Raw genomic sequence first — 20573 nt, forward strand, 5'->3', positions numbered from 1 at the left:
ATTAAGTAATAAAATCTGACCAAAGTAAAATATGAACTGATCAGTTATCAGTGCCTGTGGGATACTTTTGCAAATCTAAGCCTTCAGCCTGCAGCATGCTGGGATGGATTCTGAGTTTTGTGTGTTTATCAAGTACAGAACCCACTTAAATCAATAAAGTTATACTAGATTTATGGTGCTAAAATGGGTACAGAATTTTGCCCATTCAAACAAAACTATGATTGCTGCCACCCCCTTCTCAAGACTTAAAAGAAAAAAAATCAATCCTCCCCAGATACATTTCACTATTTTGGTAGCCTATTTGACTATTCCTATAGAAATGTAATACTGATAAAACTGCCTATATGTCCTCTGATAATCAGTGAATATTCATTGATATATAGTGGGGAGTAAACAGGTTCTTAACGTATCAACTCATTATTTTCTTGTTATATTTCTTCTTTACACTATGTACTTGGCAGCATTACTCAGTTTACATTCCAGAGCTTTCAGGTATTATCAGATATTTATCAACCATGTGGAAAGCTTGAAAGTACTTTTCTGACATGAACAATTGTGAGAAGCTTTGTGTAAAAATGGGAATTAGATACATTTTTTACAATAGGCAAAAGCAAGCACACTGCTGCTCAAAATTTTATACAAAACCTGGAGCAGTAAGCAGGCTTCCCTTCCTGCCAATCCTTCTGTTGAGCCATCAAGTCAGCATTCTTCCTTCGGAAACTACAGGGCATCTACAGGGCTGCAGAAATCTCATAGCTAACTCTTTTGTACGCGGAAAATAAAAATCTATATTCCTTTCAACAAAGTATTGCTGTAGCAATCCAGTTGCGAACTTGACCACTTGCTGCAACTGTGCTACGAACTTTATTGCTGACTCCTGAAAGGAGGGAGGTTTGCATTTCCACTGCCTCAGCAACATCACCCAGCATTTTGCAGAGGGTAGTTTGTCATCAATCCTCAGGCTGATGGCCACAACCAAGATCAAAAAGCTCTGTTCAGATTGTCAAAATACCAAGGCTCTGGAATTTAACAGGCTTGTTTCAACAGTGCTGGCAGCTCTAGTTAGCATGCAACAGTTGAATGGGCATCAGACTCAGATTTGATGTAATAACATGTCACTTAGTTTGAAGCATTTCATTTCAAACTACTGCAAACTGCTACAAATTCCAAAGAAACAAATCTCTCACGGTGGAATAGCAACTGGCTGATATCTCAAGGGAGTTTTCATGCTCAACTCCCTTTTCAAAGGAAGCATTTGGGCAGAGGAAGGGATTTCTTCTGTCAGACATGGCAATAGGCATACGGTCACCAGGATCACTTTCCAGGCTTTTAATTAAGCAGAATAAGGACAGGAATTTAAAACCAGGAAATAACAAAAAATACTCAAATGTTGTTCTAAATAAAATAGTAAAGATCTCAAATTTTCAAATTGAATGAAAGACTTAATATTACTTTTAGGAGAAACGGAAGCCACTAGAGTTTTACAGAGCAAGATACCTCGCAAAGTTGTCACCAATCTCTCAGGTGGATGAACCAAAGGAAAATGCATACAAGAATCAGGCTAAAAAGAATGATGCCAATCCTAAGTTTCTACAAGGAATGCCTGGAGATACCCACTAGACCTATTTAAAACCTGCCATCTAAATATAAAAGCGTACAGTTAGCTTCATCCTTTTCCTCTCTATTCTTGCAAATTCATAAAAATGAAGTAATGCCACTTTGCTATCAGTCACAATATGTTGGTGCTCCATTCATACACAAAACCTAGAAAAATAAAAAATATTTTGAATGATACCACTTCAGAAGTTACTTGAGGAAATTCAATCACTATCACAAATCTCCAGTGCTATTCAAAGAGATTTCAGTATTACTTTCCAATTAATGATTGGTTTACATCTATTAAAAAATTCAATATAGTTGTTTCAAGAGTTTCTTTCATGGCTTTGCAGAATTGTGAGAAATAGTACTCTTGATCAGGAAGCGAAGTAAGAAGACAAAACAAAAATAAAACTGTAGAAGTGACCTTTGCAGATATTTGGGCTAACAGCAACTGACTCCACTGCTTCACATGACAAATGAAGGGTTTTGAATATTATTCTTAGAAAAGGCATCAGAGAACATGCTAAATGAGTTACTTAGAAACGACCATGTTTAACTGAGCGAAATGTTAGACAAATTATTTGCCTCCAGTGACCCCTGTAAAGGGCTTATTTTTGCAGTTTGAATATAAAAAGCTTAGTAATGCTAATCATTCCATCTGGAAATCAAAATCATAAATTGTTAGATTAATGAATGCTACAAGTAGCTCTCACATGCAGAATAGTAAAGACATTGTTAGCAATTTGTTTTGACAAAAGTGATTAGAATATTTATTTTTGCTAACACTTCTCCTACATGCAGACCTGGAAAAATGAAACTTGTTTGTATAATTCAGCAATACACAAATCTTTATTAAAACTCACAATGTTGCTAACTTAATTATATGATATTACCAAGAAAGGGATAATCAAGAAACCCTCCACAAGTTAATAATTTGAAAGGCAAACACTGCTTCACTGGTCTGATTTGTAGTACCACTTAGAAATATTTTAAATGGAATTGCTAGTTTTTACTTTTTGTTATTAAAACGGGGCTAAAAGAAGAACTGCTGATTATGGTTTCTTCTCATCATAAGGAATGGAATGCAACAGTACATACACCTTGGTTTAGATTACACTGACTGCAAATAGTGCCTCAAAAATGAGGGGAAATGTGAAGGGTGTTCTTCTGATCTCCTTTGTTTCTGCTTATTTCATTATGGATGACACTTGCTCAGAAATCTAGAAATAGTACTGTTTCCTTGGAGGAAAAAAGTATCATCTTTTTAAACAATACAGAAATTAACATTAAGAAAAAGAGATATCTTAGAATATCTAAGATATCTTAGAAGTTGTAGCAGACTAAAATCTTCACTGTGGTTTCAAACTGAACTATAGGATTTCTATCCAATTTTCTTTCAAAATAACCACTAGTCCAGAGAAAGAGTAAAAATTAATAGCAATTTTTCATAGATTCCCAGTTTAGTAGGAATGATTTTGTTTAGGGCTTCACGCATAGCATTGGCTAAAGATCAAAGAATCATAGTACGGATTGGGTCAGAAGGGACCTTAAAGATCATCTAGTTCCAGCACCCCTGCCATGATCAGGGATGTCTTCCACTGAAGCAGTGGAAGCTCAAAGCCTCATCCAACCTGGTCTTGAAGACTCCACAACGTCTCTGGGCAACCTGTTCCACTGGCTCACCACCCCCACAGTAAAACATTTCTTCTTAATATTTAGTCTAAATCTCCCCTCCTTCAGCTTAAAACTATTACCCCTCATCCCATCCCTGCACTCCTTAATCAAGAGCCACTCCCCAGCTTTCTTGTAGGCTCCCTTGAAATACTGGAAGGCTGCTATAAGATCTTCCCAGAGGTACAACACGATTTCTATCTCAAGCTCCTTACCTGCGACTGAGGTATAGAAAGACATTCCACCCTGATTACAAGCAATAAATACTCTTAACCTCCTTCAGTTCCAGGGATTAATTACTCTCACTGCATAAATCAATTATGTCTGCCTTCATTTTCTAGCAACATAGTTTCATTATGTTTTTTTTCTGCTAGATTAGAGCCCATCTAATATCAGGAAGCTTTCTTCTACAGGAATAATGATAGGTTACATATATAGCAGTGTAGATGAACAACTCCTTTTATGTTTGACCCTAAATACAAATTCCAGCTCTGCTCTGGGATTCTCCCATATGCTTCCTTCTGGGTGGATCAGATTAGCAAGAGCCTATGGGTCCTAAAGCATCTCTGCAGCCTGTAACACCCCAACAGCTGAGGGACCAACTCTTCCTGCAGTGAACGGGAGCTTGACTTCGATTTTGAGTATGACTAAGTGCCAAAGTCTGAATAGATCCTTTTGATCTTTCAACACTTAGGTTCACCTTGCAAAACCTACTTTTCATTTTGCCTTAGTTTTAGAAACTTTTCTTCTGAGAAGGTATGTTCTGGTAGGGAGGGGAGGAGAAGGAGGAGGAGAAAACAAGCAGCAGCTCTGAAGAATTTAGAGGGATATAATGCTTTGAATTAATGTTTTCATAACTCTAGTGGTAAGTGAAGAGTATTGGCAAACACACACATTTTGCTGCATATGGTAGGCAGGGCTTCCTCTGCAACATGACCAGCATTCCCATATCATAGCTTCTCTGATTACTTGCAGCCACTAAACTGAGGTGAGGGGCAAGCTCTAAACAACTCTGCATTTTGCTGTTATGAGGAAACTGCAGCTGTACCCAGTCCCATCTGTGACTTGACTAGAGCAACCCACTCTCACATCACTGTGACTTTAGTCCAGTACTGGTGGCCTATAGGCAGAAAAGAGGAAAGTACCAGAACAGGAAGAATCTGCTACAAAACTAACAATTAAGACAGTCCCCATTTCCTCATTCATTTGGCAAGGTTATGGTTTTGTTACCAAGTTTGGTTCATGTGCGCAAACCAATGTCCCCACCTTCTCCAGGCAAACAGCTGCCTCTGAAACATTTAGAGCTGTCTCTTGGCATTTCTAGCGGTACACCGGTGAAGCATTGCCCCTCTAAAAGGCAGCAGCTGCTAATTCTGGTGCGGTACGTAACAGCATGCTGCCAGATCAGGTTGGGTCCTGCAAGAAAATGAATCTCTCTGGCCTAGACCATTTGACAATAGCTACCGTATGAATAATTCAATCCACAAAACCCAGCGAATGTAAGCAGCGGCTAAAACAGCAAGCTGTGTACTGCACTGTACAGCCAGAAGCAGTACCAGTTCAGCCAAAGGGTGTGACAGCTGCTTGCTGATAGTGATGGTTGGCTACCGCATACAGACTAATCGCTGAAGCAGTGGGAGGCTTCCCGGGAAAACATTTCCATGTTTCAAATTGCACGGCTCGCCATCCTAGTCCCTTTGATTTGACTTAGTAAAATTGGGGTTTAAACCTATAAATGTATGCTCATCATAATTCCTCCTCTGGATTTACTAACTTGACTTAAAAGCACACGTTCAAATAAACATGTGCGATTTTCTCATATCCGAAAGCCTTTAGTTTTAGTCTTATGTTCCTTTGGTTTCTGGGCCTAAAATTCTGTACCAAGACAGTAAGCATCAGTTTTCTTCAAAAATGTTTCTCCAGCTTTAATTTTAGCAATAGGTATAGGAAATGAACACCAATCGAAAAATGTAATGCTTCCTTCTCTGTCCTTCAGTTTGTTTTTCCTGCCCTTGTCTCATCCACTTTTAATGCAGAAAAGGAGAATATATTCAAAGAGAACTTTGGCACTTCTGAGATGAATTTATTCTGCTCATCAATTCTGAAATACTCTCCAAAAGAAGACGTGACTGCAGCTCCAGCCCAGGCTGCCTGGTGGGCTGTCTCACACCTTTGGCAGTCCACCTGCCCTGGGTCACAGGCAGTAGCCTGGAAGTCCAGGAGCCTCAGAGCCAGGGTAGCCCACCTGGCAGAAGAGCCACACAACCTCCACATCCTTTGCATCTCACTTTGTAGCTGGCATGCTTCCAGCACGCTGCATGGGTGAACCAGCAGGAAACCAGGTTGAAACTTTATATGTTTCCAGAAACAAGTTCGTCAAGCTAAACTATTACATGGGCTACTCAGAAAAATTAGCATGCCCACCAGTGGATGTTTTCTGATGGAATCTGCTCCCTTCCATGCTTAGTTGACACAGTAGCCAGTGAGTGTTCATGTTTGGGTATTCAAACAGAAAAAAAAAATATAACAACAAAACCAGACTGTAAAACTGTAGTTGTTCGGAATTTGTTCCAGGTTAGAAGCATTTATAATGCTGGCCATTAGAGCTTTCAACACTTAGGTTCACACTGCCTCTTTTAGGTTATTCTGCTCACCTGCAATCACTCCATCATATATTGCATCGCTGACTCCTATTTTCCTACTCTGATTAGCTCTAATCACCTTTGGCTACTTTGTTCTTTGAACAACAACAGCCTACCCACAGCAAAAAAAGGTAGCAGGCTATCAACAGAGACACTGAACTGAATTCTTTACACAGGAATTCTGCCTGCAATGATAGTTTTGCATAATTTTATTTGCTCAGATAAATGAACATAGGACATTTATTGTGATTGACCTTTCCTGGATAACTACTGGCTGCCCACCTCTCTGGTAGCCACCTCTGTGTGTGTAGCCATTAAAAAAGAAGCTGCCTCTGGTATTTGCTAGAGTATAACATGGATTAAAGGTTCTCCAAATGAGGAACCGAGTGGCTGGGAAATTATAATGGCGGGGCCTGGGGCTACCCAACAAAACAAAAATAACTCCTTTTCTTTATCTGCCCACAAACTAACTCACAGAGGTCATTTCATTAGCTAGGGTCGGCTGACAACAGACAAAAAATGAGGGACCCTCTACAGCAAGAAAAGTGAAAAGCATTTACAAAACAGAGAACTAATCATCTAAAAGAAACAAAACACACCAGAAAAGATCAGCAAGGTAAGCGGAGTCCAGCTTTGATGAAAAGAGTACTTTCAACAAGAGGTAATACACCACTATAGCAAACAAACGGGGAAAAAAGCATTGATACTTTAAAGCAAATCAGGAAAAGTGTTTTGCACTCCAGAGGGAAGGAGGAAAGGCATCAATAGAAATAAGAAAAAAACTTTTAACACAGAAAGAAGAGACTGATGAGCATAATGAGGGACAGGAGCAGAGCTGAGCAGATGGATCTTGCCAAGAAGTCAACAAGATAAAACAATCTTATCCCAAAAGCTGTACAGATTTATTACCTTTATGACTACTGACTCCTTTGCCAGACCTGCATCACACAAGGCGCTTACACAACTTCCTGCCAAAATCTGAGAATTTTTCCTCCAAAGTTCAAATAGGAGAAATTTGAACCACTCCTCAATCTGTCCTTGGCCACACCACCAAGTGTTTTTGCCAATGTCTCAACCTGTCCAGAAGCTGGTTTTGCAGCCCCTCACCAATCATGGTCTCTGCTGAGTGGGGTACTGAACATGCTGAATAGGACACATAACCCAGACTTTATTTTATATAACGTCTGCTAAGTCAAGTCATCCGTGCATCACTCTGACATGCATGCTCGCACTCTGCAGCTCGTTCTGCCCAGTACAGCTGTGTACACGCGCTTTTCCAGCTGGTCCTAGCAGTACTTTCATGCTCTCCTTCCTCCTCGCGTAACACGCTCACTTTCCACACTGCTCTTGCTTGAATGCATATTAACAGCTTGTGCCAATGCTAAAAGTACCACAGAGTACAGGCACATTTCAGAGGACACTTACACAGCCCTCTGAAATCATCGTCCTTCTAGGTAAATAAGTCTCTGACGACCCATACTATATGGATGGCATTATGCTGCATTTGCAATTCAGATGCCTGCTTCAAATCTAAAGCACACCCATTGTACTAGAGAACTTTCAACATAAAGGAAGTATAAAAGTGGAGCTGATTCACAGTCTTAGCTGCAATCAAACTACCAGAGGATGCTGAATGATTCCCTCTGCTCTGGTTTTGGATGTCATTATCTGACCTCATTTATTGCTTGTGACAATTTCTTGGGCAGCTCAGAACCTACATATTATCATTCAAGCCAGCAGCACTCAAAGTCATACAAATGTGAGTATATGTGTATGTCTCTGAAGGGGGATAAGGGGTGGGGTAAATTAAAGGCTTTTAAGTATTACTGATTGAGAAAGAGAGAAAACAACATTTAAAAGCCTTTTAAATCGCTATTCCTTCCTTTTGATCCCAAATTTCTCTTTGTTTTGTTCTATGCAGCTGGCTGAATGATAACAGAGTGGCTTGCAATTATCTGGATGACATTAGATGCCAGCTGAAATGGACACTAAAGGAAAAATCCAACAACCTGCATATGTAATTCCTACTCCATTTGGCATTGAACCAAGTCAACAAATATACATTCCTTCCCCCCCTCTCCCCCAGTAAATCCCACGGCCAGTGAATGCTGCTATGGTAACAAAAGCCTTCAAGAGGAAGAGCTTGTGTGTAAGCAGAGTTTTCAAAATATTGGAGAAGAGTTTTAGATTCAGAACTGCACGTGCCCAAAGGTAACTCCCTCAAGCTTGTACAATGAACACTTATGTACACCACAGATCTGGGCTTCCAATGCCTGCAGGATTCTGAAGGGTTCTGATTAATCTGGTGGCTTTCATTTTCAGTCATCATACGGCTTATTCAAATCACAGGTACTTCTCTGCCAGTTATGTGAGGCTTACCACGATAGACCTTAGAAACTGAGCACAGCTGTCAAAATAATGTTTTCCTGGATCTGTTTGGAAGATAGTTATGCCAGAGAAACTTAAAAGTTATATTCCTATATTAGCACACTAAGTAGTTCATAGCAGTTTAGTAAATCAAATATTCCATACTGCTAGCTTAATAAGATGGGGAGTCATGCATGAAATGACTGCCAGGTTAATGACACAGGGAGCCATGCATGGCATGTATTTGCATATAATAGCACACAATGTTCCCCTAAATCCTTTAAATTACTCATCAGTTTTTAAATAGGCATTTAACTAAGCCTCCATCCAGAATCAAAAAGAGTCACCTAGAATTGAAAAGAATATTAGAGAAGGACTGAGCATAACCTAAAACAGTAGCTTGTAGGAAGAGCTCAAAATCTCCACATGCAAAAACCCCAAACCTTACTATAATGTCTACAGTGAAAGTAAATGGACAAAATTTGTTCCTCTATAGTAACGCTTAATGAAAACGAAGGGGTGGTTTTCTTTCAGGTGTTGACAGAGGGAAAAGGCTGAAAACCTTGAAACCAAGCCCAGAGGAAATTGCAGAGGGAATGAGGAGAGGAATAGCATTTGTGCCTGTTATTTTCCTGATGACTCACAAAGTCAGCTGGAGAGACTGTCCAAGGTGAAGATTTTTGTTTGGTTTCCTTTTGCAGAGCCTGTTTGAGATTGCCAGATCTACATTCCTTCACACTGCAGCTCTTGTTTTGGACTGCATTTGTAGGAGTAGGTGAAGAAATACGACACTAAAATATGAGCTACAGAGGGGAAGTCAGGATGAAGAGAAAGTCTAGACTCTTCTACAGTTCAGGGAAGGAGGGGTTTTGTGCCAAGTCATAGAATCAGAAAATTTGTTTCAACTCTGCATTTTGCTTTTTTCTTCCTGTTGTCTGTTGTAATTGCTCAGACGTCCAGCTCTTCAGGCCAAGGACAGGCTTTCAATATGTTTGCAAATAGGCCCTCAAGGATGCTCAAGGCTTTTCATGTCATTGCAATATAACAGACAAATTTTCATGTTGTTTAAACACTTTCATGTCCAAAAATCTGTAACACAGAGGAAAAAATACTAGCTGGAAAAGCTTCGGCCTCGATTAGCAAATATTACCTCATGTAAAAACACTGTCATCATATTACACTGTGCAGAACAGAGGCATCATCTTCTGGATGCTGACTTCTTCTCCCCTTCACTTACACCAGAGAAACTATCCTCAGGATCCTGCTCCCAGTATGAGTTTTTAATATAGCTGGATTTACATGTCTATTACTCCAACCTATAGATTACTTGCAAATGCAAGTCATAAATCTATATAACCGAAGTTTCAAAATCCTACCAAAAGATATATTATCATTCCAACATGCAAGAAGATAATTAGTTACTATATTTGGGTCTAAAAAGACATTAACAAACTAATTCAAATTAAGCAAATACAAAACAGTAAGCTTTGAACTTTGACATTATAATGGCAAAAGGTATGTCAGACAAATAATATTGACCAGCTGCTTTTCCTGTAGCTCACTTAAATAGCATTCATTTGGGGCAAAAATAATTACCATTTCTGTCATTGAAAATTGTGATGCTTATTTTGACTTAAACTTTTATTTAACTGTAGTCATGTAGCATATACCTTTTAAAGTGTGAAATTCACTCCACTTATTTACGCTAATGTTTTTGTTTTCACTCTTTATTCTTTTTCATATTACACTATCAAATTAAAGATGGGGAAAAGCAAATTTGAGCTGTTTTGTTTTATGAATTCAAAAGAGGATGTAAAGCAGTAGAAACTGCTAGCAATGTCAACCGAGAATTTGGCCAAGGGACTGTCATACAATGTAAAATTCAACATTCATTCTAGAAATCTCTTAATGGAAATGAGCCTTGAAGCTGAGGAGGTTGTGGACAACCTTCTGTGATAGATGCCAACCAGCTGAGGGCCACTACTGAAACAGACCAATGCAAAAGAACCCAAGAGGTAGCAGAAGAAAGAAACATTGACCATTCAACAGTCATTCAACATTTGCACCAAACTGGAAAATCAAAAAAGTTTGACCAATGGATGCTGCACAAGCTGAATGAAAATCAAAAAAAATCACCATTACAAAGTCCGCTCTGCACTTTTGCACAAAACCAATCCATTTCTTGATCGCATTGTGACATGTCACAAAAAGTGGATTCTGTACAACAACTGATGGTGTTCTGCACAGTGGCCAGACTGACATGAAGTACAAAATCACTTCCCCAAACTGAAGATGCTCCAAAAGGTAAAGGCCACCGATTGACAGTCGACAAGTAGAATCATCCACTACAACTTCTTGAACCCTGTCAAAACCTCACAGCAGAGAAGCACTGCCAGGAAATCAACAAAATGCAGCAAAAATAGCAATGTTTACACCTGAATGCCCAACTGCATGTCTTGCAAATGACTCCGCAGCTGCTGCATAAACTGGGCTCTGAAACTCTACCTCACCCACCTTACCCACCAGACCTTTCTCCCACCAGTTACCACAATACCCAGCATCTCAAGAAATTCCTGCAATAGGAGGTTTTAAACAACCAAGCAGGAGCTCAAAAGAATTAAAAGAATTAATCAATTCCAGGACTGCAGAAACCTGTTTCTTGCTGGTAAAAATGCATAAATTCTAATGGTTCTTATTTTTATTAATAAATTTTATCCTAAGGTGAGATATACAACTTTAAAGTTGATGAATAAAAATTGTACTTATTTTTGCACCAGCCTCCTAGGCAATAAGAGCAAATGATAACACAAGTGTTAAAATATATCCATTGTCTCATAAGCTGAGACCTTTTCAATCAGGTAAGGTGTCCCTGCCTAGACAATAGCACTGAAAAATTTGAATTCGCTTCTCTCCCCACCTCCCATTCACTTCACTGAAGTATGAGTTTCAAAGCCTAAGCAAAACCAATTGAAACATTATTAAATCCAAGATTTCCCTTACTTCATAAATTAATAAATGCAGATGTTGTGTTACTGCCACTTTACATATACCAGTTTATAACTAAAAGAAAAGAAACAGGATAGAAAACACAAGGTTCCACACACATACTAACTCGTCCTTTTTATAAATCAGAAATTATCTATCTCTCTTCACCTTATTAAGGTACTTTTGTAAAGGAAAAGGTTGATTTGCGTTCATTTACAACTAATTTCCCAGAGAAGAAAGCCAAAATGATATAGCAGAAATATACTTTAAAGACTTATGAGAAAGCCAGTGTTCTAAATGAAATGGCCTTTAGGTGTAAGAGGTCAGGGAAGGTAAGTAGTTCCCCTTAAAGTAGGGTAAGCACATCGGTATGTAATATGGCTCCAGCTCTAGGCAAATGGCAGCTAACGACTTTTGGAGGAGTTTGTCCTAGACCATTAGGTGATAAATATATTGCTTTGAGTATGGAAAATATATTAAAGGAACATATAAATAGATAATATTAAACATCAACAAAGAGATTGCCACTGCCTACATATAATGTTCAAAGGCACTTACCGAACAAGTTAAGAGAAAATACTATCTTTTTCATCTAGAACAGACCAAAGCAGACACAGTACCAAGATGCTTTCTGAGAAAGATGCTTTACAATAATGAAATTCCTATCCTTTCTACAAGAGATTTACCATTAATTTTCAGTAACTGGATACCAGTAATTAATTTTAGATATTAAGGCTTAACACGTCTCAGCTGTAAGCAACCACAGTAACAGTCTATAGTTTATTTTCCATTAAATATTCCTTCTATTTCCTCAGAATATAACATGTTCTAAACCATAATCTCATTTCTCTTGACTGATGCTCAAGCTATTACATATACTGTAGGAAGTGCTTTTATTTGTAAGTACAGTCTTTTGTGTTAAGAAAGATAAATGTCAGACTCATTAATTATGTATCTATAATTAGATACTGCTGAAAATGAGCTGAAACTTGTTTTGACATCTTCTTTGAAGAATGTATTTGTACATTGCATGTAACATTGCATATATGCATTTGCAAAACCTGAACTAGCTGAATGGCAGCTACGTACAAAAGCCAGTAAGCTCTGACAGGGTAAACGAAGTCAAAGAAAAGCATAGCTGAAGAGTTAATAAGCACCAGCTCACAGGAGTGAGATTCACATGAGATAGCTCACTCAGAAAACGCTAAAGGGCCATCAAGAGGAAAAGAAGTCTCTGACCAGGAACACATGATGAAAGCTGTACTTCATTGATGGCAGAAAGTTTTCTTTTAAACATACCCTTCTAAGTCTTCAATTTCCAGGAGGCTTGATTGTACTTTGGACAACTTCAGGGCTTTTTTCCCCTACTAATCTGGAGACAGATTGTACCTTAAGGCAGAGCCAGGAACATGAAGTGTGTGTTTAAGAGGCAAGAACCCAAGAGTAAGCATGGGAGGCATTATGCTTGAGCAAAAAAAAAATCCCTTCCCCCACAGATGCAAAGGAGACAGTCAGCCCTACTGTTAACTGTGAATTTAAGTATGAAAACCAGCAGTGTGCAGAACATGCTGCAGAATGGAAGCAAACTCTTCTTTTGCACAATCTAGGAATTTAAAGAGGTAATGCCAGCAACCTTTTTTGTGAGAGTGGTCTCATGTATGAGGAAGCCACATGTGTACTTAATAACAGTAATAGTAATAGTAGGAGTATTTAATGAAAACTCACGAAGAAATGTCTGTTATTATTGTAGGATAATGATAAATGGGTTTACAGTGCTGTTTCTGGGACTGAATAAACAATTCAGCCTTATCACAGCTGTTGGACTTCAACACCCAGCATTTAAGTGTTGTTATGGTCAGAAAAGTGACTCTGTAAAAATAATACCTTCTTACTCAAGAGAGCTGCTGCTTCTATATTTTCTGAGTCATCGCTCATAACTTTACTTACAAAACAAGTTGTTACTAACAGCAGCATAGCAGTGCTAATCCAGCTTTAAGAGGGGGCTGGATCACCATGTGCCTCACCCCAATGCAGGTCTCACTGTGGTACATAGCCTGGATCTCCACTAGAGATGCAATGCAGGAGCAGAGCAGAAGAACTATTCCCAAATACTTGGCATTAAGCATAATCACTACATTTCTCTTAAGGACAAACACATTAGCCTTCCAAAGCCAACCAGCCCCTTTATTGAAATGGGAACAAGCAGAGGGATTTGCCCTGAAGGCACCTTCCACGTCACAGTATATAAATCCATGGCACCACAGAAGACAAGCAGCCACCACGACTAACTTTTCCCCATGCCACCCCTTCCAGTTCACGTGTTAAGACAAATCCGGTTTCTAACACAGAGAGGACTACTAGTCATGCCCTTACTTTTGCACATTTCAGAAATAAATTAACCCTCAGTTGGGATAAATCCTAAACAGTTACACAGGTTGATCTGACTGTTGTCAATAACTTTACTGGTTGCTTCACACTTGATGAGCTGTTCCAACCAGCAGTAGTTCTCTTATTACTGATTCCACAGCTTACTTTGTCAGGTAAAGCCTGCCAGTTCCTCACAAGCATGGTGTTGCCAGTGCTTACCAGTTTATTCTTACACCACCTCACGTTCTCCATGGGTAAAAATCCATTACACGACCAGTGTGCAAACAGCCACGACATACAAATATGTAAATGGTCAGTGCAACTTCTGCCAATAGCTGATGTACATTAAAATGAAAGATTTCTATAAAACTGAGAAAGTTAAGCACCTAATTTTTGGTGCTCATTTTAAAGCTCCCTTCCAAATTGAAATGGAACAGAAAAATTACACCTCTTCTTTCTAAGGCTCTAGCAGATAAGAAATTTGAGTGAAAATACGGGAACATGAAACTAAAATATATTTTAACCTCAGACAACGTTAATGTTTCTGCATCTGTAAGAGCCCAAAGTATAAGAGTTCTATTTTATGCCAGTAGAGTTCACTTTAAAGGACATAAGCACCAGAAAGGCAAGATTTTTCTCCTGTAAAGCTTTCCCCAAATGCCATTAACACAGCAGTGCTTTCAAACCTGCTCAGTGAATTCAAAACAACCTAAAACACAGTTGTGGATGCTGCTCTCTATCTTGTGTAAATCAGAGAAGGGAAGAAGCTTTTTTCCTGATTAGCAGTTTTTCAGTGGTAGTGGTGGGGAGGGAGAACCTGCCTACAAAAATCTTACCTGTTTGGAAATATCAGCCTGTCCATAAACAGATGGCTACTCCTTATGGGATACTGTCCTCTCCAGGAACGCTGCACTAAGTCCTGAACCTCTTCCAATGCAGCGCAGAGCAGGCTGTGCTCCTAGCAAAGGTGAGGAGAGTTAGAAATGGAACCGAGCCAATCTGTGCATATAAAAGCTCTAAATTCATTACTCTCAATTAAAATGAATGAGGATAAGGATCGCTTCCAAGTACATCAATCAAAGAAAGTACTTGCTGCAGGAAAACAGAAGACACTGGTGTATACACGAAGGAATTTATTCACGTATTAACAAAATGTGTGCAGGCAAACTTACATGGAATTTGCAGTTTATTATTCATTTGACAAGCTGTGACTATAGGAATGAGGGGTTAAAATGCTATTTTTATTTTTTAAAAAGCCCGTTTCTGAAAGAAATACTTGTATACCTGCATACCTGATTTTACAAAAATAAGAGGTAGACTCAAATCGGACTGTTTTATGCAGTATAAACAGGTATGTCATGTTCAGTACACAAGCACAAGTTTGCTTCCAAAGTAATTTGTGCTCTTAACTATTCTATGAACTTCAGTGCATATCCTTAACTCATTCTGAAACCAACAATCAGAGAAACAGCTGAGCACTGCAGAATAATCTCTTGAGGGGAAACAAAAATCCTCTAAGAAAAACTAATGCTTATTGCCAACAAAAATACAGTCTTCTATGAGAGTGGCACACTCATCGTGGTTTTGCTTGGCTTGTTTTATTCTTTTCTTGCAATACAAACAAACCCAAGGTTTGGGGCAGTAGGAATAGCTACAAATCGACTAAGAGTAAGATGGATTAAGTTGTGTTTGCAGCTGCTAGAGACTCTTTATTGAAGACTTATCATGGCATACAAGTTCTTAGTTTCCTCTAAAGAAGCTATTCAGTCCAAAACACTTGCAAATGTACCTCTACCTGCAAGTTTTGCAATTTTATCTCAGTGAGAGTTAGAGAACACCGAGATAGTCCAGCAACTACCATACGTTTTAGAAATGTTTCAAAATACTATCATGGCCATAGAACTTAAGAATTTCCAATATCAAGGAGTATTGCAGAGAGGATGATAAAGATAAGACTCTGGGCTTGGGACACTTGACAAGGTATTTGGAAAAGAAGGACATAAAGCACTTTGTTTCCATCTCAGTTTAGCTATTACCTACCTCAAAAGCAGTATTTGGAATCCAGGCTCATTATTTGTAAGAGAGTAACTGGGTTTTTTTTTTTCTTTATGCAGGAGGCCTATAGAATCAAGCCTTCCATTAGCGGTGATGCATCAAGAGCTTGTCATTTTTAAGGCTATAATTTCATCAACCTACACCAAAAAGCACAAGAAATGTGCTTATTTCATTAGGCAAGGCAAAAAGGGGAAACCTATTTTTGTTACATTGCTGCATTTGAGCTTACAGGGGAAAAAAAAACCCTGAAGAAGTAACTCTGATGCATCAAAATAGGCTGAGTGCCTTTCTCAGCCCTGAACAATGCATGTAATCCATGGGTGAAAACCTCTTAGTGTTCCTAAGGGGCAATTATCAGCTACGGAAAAGTTAGAATTTAACCTGCAGCACAGCATAAGGATTTTAGCTTCTCCCAGGATAACTTTCAGTACAGGCCCTATTTTTAGGATCACATAACTAGCCAACTCTGGCAGATCATAATGATGTCAGAAACTAAGATTGCATTGCACTTTCTGATACTAATGTCATCATATGATAGGTGTTGTTCGAGAGGACTACCACAAGATTTGTGCGACAGGATGAACAAAACTGAATTCAACCTATGACCACAGTAGTGAAGGGCCAAGAAGGAAATATGGGTTATAACACTACTGTACCTAAGATGACCAGGGCAGGCAAGCTAAGGCTACAGCTGATGTGTCTCCCACCTTCACATATTTGTTGATTGTTTCAGGGAAACAGACATCCTCACTGAATAAGCACAGCCCACTTGCAAGTCCCTACCCCAGCTGCCCTTGTACTTATTTATATCTTTGAGCTTTTCTCACAAGGGTAAAAAGGATGTGCAGTGGGCATCAATCCCATTCGCCCTGTCAAAAATGTGCAGCTATGCTATGCAGGTCTCATTTTTCTGTCCAGCATTCCAGCGGATCTGTGATGTGAAATTCATTGTTGGGAGTCATAAACATACACACACATATGACTGAAACAAGCAGCTGTACATGGATTTTGCCAGGCTTCTGAGTAGGAAGAGCTGCTGCTTCAAACTGTGGTTTGAGGCTTTCTTATCTACAGGAATTTCCAGGACTCAAAAAAATCATCAAAAAAAACTATGACCAAAAAGCTCACAAGAACAGAGCTCTCTCTCAGTGGTATCCCTACTAGAAGAGACACCAGTCTACCAGGAGAAACCGATTCTGTCAGAGAAAAAAGGAAGATTAAAAATGATGGAGACAAAAGAAAAGAGAAGGTGCGCAAGTGTAAGAAAAGAACATACAGAAAAGTCTCCATGTGGTAGAATGCAATATTCCTTTAAAAAACTTAGAACTTCTGGCAAAATAAGTCCTTGCTTTATCATCTATATACCAGCTAAGCTCTTATGGAAATTCAGTCCCATAATAAAACACAATAAAGACATAGACATAAATCACGAGGAGATTTTTAAGAAAAAGAAGAGGTACATAACTTTAACATAGTCACAGAAGCTACCTCCCCTATGGCCATTTTTAGCATACAATTAAATGTAACTACATACTTCTTGTAGCATCACAGGTTTCATTAACAGCTGCTCAGGTAGAGCTGTGAATTGAGCTGTATGGGTAGTATACCAGCGGGTAGGCTTTAAAGACAAAGACTTCAACAACTGTAAATAATTTTAAGACATAATAGTTTGCATAGGACTCCCCAAATTCAATTTGTCAGTGAATATACAATTCACTAAAACATCTTTGAGGCAGTACAAGATTTGTATGATAGTTTGGGTCTGACACAATAATAAAAAATACAAAGGACTAACACATAAATTTGCATTTGGTATAAGGCTTAGATCCAGAAGATTATTTAGGCTTCCTAGTTTAAATCTAAGCTTTTGTCCTAGAAAAAGCCACTCTATCATTTTCCATCCCAGTCTACATCAGGAACAGGGAATTACGCTCATCTCCTTCCCCCTTCTGCACTCAAAGCGACTGGTGACAGCTCAAATGTGCATCAAGATTCATTAGCGATACAGGCTCCTGCATGCCTACCTCACACTCCACACTACACAGCTGAAGTCTTCACTGGGACTGCTAAGTGCTACTGAGATATAAATAGCATCTCTTACAATAACACTATAATTAAAACACATACATTTGTGCACAAGCATACTTCTTGAAACCAGGGACTGAAAAAGTTCACTTCATTAACTGAAAGTTCTTTCCCATAAACCAAACAATTTCACCAGTTAGTCCTGTTGGACTTTTTAAAATTGAGTTAACAGCAGAGCCCTCTTGGGAACTCTTACAAATCACTAAATAGCTCATGGAATATTTTCTTCGATACATACTTCATGCTTATATTCTCCACAAGATATTTTCAGATAAAATTCTCAAATGTAAAATCTATCTATCATCCAGTCATGTTCTTAGATACATTGTCTTGAACTAGGATATGCAGATACACACTGCTTATAACTTTTTGTTTTAAATTTACTCTTTCACCATGATTCTCTCACTCACAGGACAAAGTTAGCAATGTTGAGTTTAAATGAACCCATCTGTTCCAAAGAAACATAAGCATAAGTCCCAATATTGCTTGAGCAAAAGGAAGGTTGGATGGAAGCTGCCAAGACAGTTTCCACTCTCTGCATGTGCGTTTGATGCCATAAAGGTATGGGAACACTAGATGACAATAACTACTGCACACGTTTAAATACAAATTTACTTTTACTCCTGTAATGATACTATCTATTACACAGTTTCTAAGGCAATATTATTTAGAAGGTACCTTATGCCACTTCCAAAGAAAATAAAAATAAACAACCAACCAAAAGCAAACAAAACAAAAAATTCAATCCTCCCCCGTTTCCCCCTAACCAAAAACCACCCCGCTATGGGTTAGGTTTTGGGGTTGTTTTGCTTTTTTTGACCCTAAACAGACTATCTTAAAGGTTTAGTCTTCAATTCAGTTTTCTACAGTATTTCATAGTAAACTCTGCTGCAGTAGAGATCAAGTTGGCATCTTTGTTATGAGGTGTATAAGTTACTGTACGAGGAAAAGTAAAAAGGGCAGAAATTGTGAAACATTGCTGAAGTATCCTCATTCCTAATTAAATATTTATTTTAGCTTTTGGCACTGTGCTGAGTTTGGCTGGGATAGTTCATTTTCTTCATGGTAGCTAGTATGGGGCTATGTTTTGGATTTGTGCTGAAAACAGTGTTGATACACAGAGATGTTTTCCTTACTGCTTTTCTGCTTCCCCATCCCACCGGTGAGAATGCTGGGAGTGCACAAGAAGCTGGGAGGGGACACAGCTGGGACAGCTGATCCCAGCTGACCAAAGGGATATTCCACACCATATGACACCAAACTCAGCATATAAAGCTAGGGGAAGAAGGAGGAGATATTCGGAGTTACAGTGTTTGTCTTCCCAAGTAAGCTTTATGTGTGATGTATTCTGGATTGCCTGGAAATAGCTGAACACCTGCCTGTCAACAGGAAGCAGTGAATGAGTTCCTTGTTTTGCTTTGCTTGCATGTGAAGCTTTTCCTTTACCTATTAAACTGTCTTTATCTCAACCCACAAGTTTTCATTACTTTTACCCTTCCAATTGTCTTCCTCCCATCCTGCTCAGGGGTGTGAGTGAGCGGCTGTGTGGGGCTTAGTGCCAGCTGGGGTTAAACTGTAATAAGCATATAAGCCACATGCACAGAATACACAAACATTACAAAATGATCATACATGTTCATTAGGAAAACAGCCTGTGAAGGCATTACTTAAAAAAAAAGAATGGTTTACAATTTTGTTATTCATCAGTAGGAAATCCAAAAGACTTCTTAAATATCAGGTAATGAAGATTGTTTAAGAATCTCTCAAAAAGTCTGAATAATTCTAAATCCCATGGTAAATTACTTTAAGAATTAGGATCAGACTACAAGTGTCAAGAAAAACAGACAATTCTCTAGACTGGCTTGAAACATCAAAACATTAAAATGCAGAAACTCACATCAGTGTAATGAGAACTGTAACCCCAAGTCAGTAAATTGTTATTTCTACCCTCATGGTATTTAGGAAGCCTGACCATGATCAGGGTCCTGCAAAAAACTGTCCAGCTACCAAAGGAGAAAGCCTCTGCCCAAAAGACTTTACAATCCAGTCATTATGGTTAGTGTTTATCTCACTTGACTTCACCTGTTTAAAGTTATTAATTTCAGCTGTTCACTTACCCAGTCCAAGTAGTTGAAGCTCTTTCTGAAGTGGACTAAAGCATTTCCAGAGAGTGATTTAACCCAGTGTCTGTCTGGGTTATCTGGAAGAGCCACAGCTGGGACTTAGCTAGAGCTAGAGGAAATTTATACAATGTTAACTGCCTAAAATAATCGACCCCTAAGGATGCATCTCCCCTAGTTTTGATTGGAATATCTTCCAGGACCACCATGACCATATTATCAGAAAACATTTCTGGAAGGTACAGTGCAAGGCACCAAAGTTAGTTGTCCCCAGTCACAAGCCATAGTGCAGCCAAGCACCTCGCAAGCCACTTTGCCTTTGTTGCAATCATCTCCATAATCAGGAAAGTATGGGACTCTCAAATTCAAACAAGCCAAAAAAAACTTAGTAGCAAAGATACTTTCTGGTGGAGGGAGGTGATTCTGTCACTCTCCTCTGATGAAACCTCATCTGGAGTACTGTGTCCAGCTCTGGGGGCCTCAGCACAGGAAGGACATGGAGCTGCTGGAATGTGCCCAGAGGAAGGCCACCAAAATGATCTGAAGGCTGGTGCACCTCACCTACGAGGACAGGCTGGGAGAGTAGGGATTGGGACTGTTCAGGATGGAGAAGTCTTCAAGGAAGCCTTATAGCACTCTTCCAGTACTGAAGGGGTGTCTATAGCAAAGATGGGGACAGACT

Source organism: Cuculus canorus, chromosome 9, assembly GCF_017976375.1.
Source record: "Cuculus canorus isolate bCucCan1 chromosome 9, bCucCan1.pri, whole genome shotgun sequence".
Classification (NCBI taxonomy): domain Eukaryota; kingdom Metazoa; phylum Chordata; class Aves; order Cuculiformes; family Cuculidae; genus Cuculus; species Cuculus canorus.